Below are 1,796 nucleotides of genomic sequence, written 5' to 3'. Positions count from 1 at the left end.
GAACCCACTTCTACCTTATTAGAACTGGCTGACCGATCTGTGGTTAGGCCAGAGGGCACACTACATGATGTTATGGTATCTGTTGACTCCTGGGAATATCCGACCGATTTTCTGATAATAAATCCCAAAAGCCGACTTGATGGACACCCATTGATTTTAGGTAGACCTTGGCTTGCAACTGCCGATGCCTATATTGGCTACCGACAAGGCAATATGACCATAACGAGGGGAGCCAATATCAAGAACTTAGCCTTATATCCTCCAGCACAGCCAAGTGTCACAATGATCAAAACTAATAAGCACCCTGTATCATACCTTACTGACAACATTAGATCTCCATTAACTATACAAGAGGCACTTGATTTTAAAGATCAGACAAAGGACGATGCCATTAATAAATTTATTAGTCAAACTGAATTCAGATCCTGCACATAGTGTCACATGATAGAGGTAGCATTCGATAACGAATTAGAAGAATATCCTCTTAAAGATACACATGATCAAACGATACCTGTTACCTCTGTTGCAAATAGTAAAATTGTGGAAATCGAACCGGGAAAAACCTTAAACATTAATGCCAACCTCACCCCCAGACAAGAAACGAAGCTCATCCTTCTGTTGAGGAAATATAAAGAAGCATTTGCATGGGACTATCCTGATATGAAAGGAATTGACCCTCAATTATGTACACACCACATTTACATAGAAAAAGATGTGAGACCTGTTCGCCAGCCTCAGAGAAGACTTAATCCCCATCTAAAAGATGTGGTAAAAGCTGAACTTCATAAATTTTTAGATGTCAATTTCATCTATCCTATCTCTGATAGTAAATGGGTCTATCCGCTTGTGGTGGTACCAAAAAAGAATGGGAAATGGAGAATTTGTGTGGACTACAGAGAACTAAATAAAGCAACACAGAAAGACCACTTCCCTCTCCCATTCATCGACCAAGTATTAGACACTTTGGCAGGAAAGAAATAGTTTTCTTTCCTGGATGGCTTCAGTGGATACAATCAGATTCAGATTGCCCCTAAAGACCAAGACAAAACCACTTTTACTTGTCCTTGGGGAACATTTGCCTACAGAGTTATTCCTTTTGGCTTATGCAATGCTCCTGCCACATTCCAAAGGGCTATCCTCAGCATTTTTGGAGACTTAATAAATGAAGGACTTGAAGTATACATGGATCACTTTACACCGTATGGAGACGATTTTGATCCAAAATTGGATACACTGGAAAAAGTCCTACAACATTGCATTGCTACCAGGCTTTGTTTAAGCCATGAAAAATGCTATATGATGATGATTGAAGGACTTATTCTCGGACACTATATTTCAGCAACTGGCATTCAGGTAGACCCAGCCAAAATCCAAATAATTTTTCTTATTCCCACTCCTACCACTCAAACGGAGGTACGAAGTTTTCTTGGATTTTCTGGTTATTATAGGAGGTTTATAGAACATTTTTCGCATATTGCTGCACCTCTATATGCACTAACTGGTAACGTTGATTTTCTTTGGATAGAAAAAAGTGAACGTGCTTTCCAAGATCTAAAGAAGCTTGTGTCCACAGCCCTAGTCCTTCGAGGACCAAATTGGGATTTGCCATTTCAGATATCATCTGATGCCTCAGATACAGCCATTGGAGAAGTCCTTGGGCAGTAAGAGGATAAAAAACCATATGCAATTTATTATATTAGCAAAAATTTATCCCCTGCTGAATTAAACTACACTGTTACTGAGAAAGAATTTTTAGCTGTAATACATGCTGTCAATAAGTTTAGACATTACATTAC

Source organism: Pinus tabuliformis, chromosome 1_2, assembly GCF_031772625.1.
Source record: "Pinus tabuliformis cultivar Carrire ecotype Pingquan chromosome 1_2, CPIR1, whole genome shotgun sequence".
Classification (NCBI taxonomy): domain Eukaryota; kingdom Viridiplantae; phylum Streptophyta; class Pinopsida; order Pinales; family Pinaceae; genus Pinus; species Pinus tabuliformis.
This window is presented reverse-complemented; position numbering follows the sequence as displayed.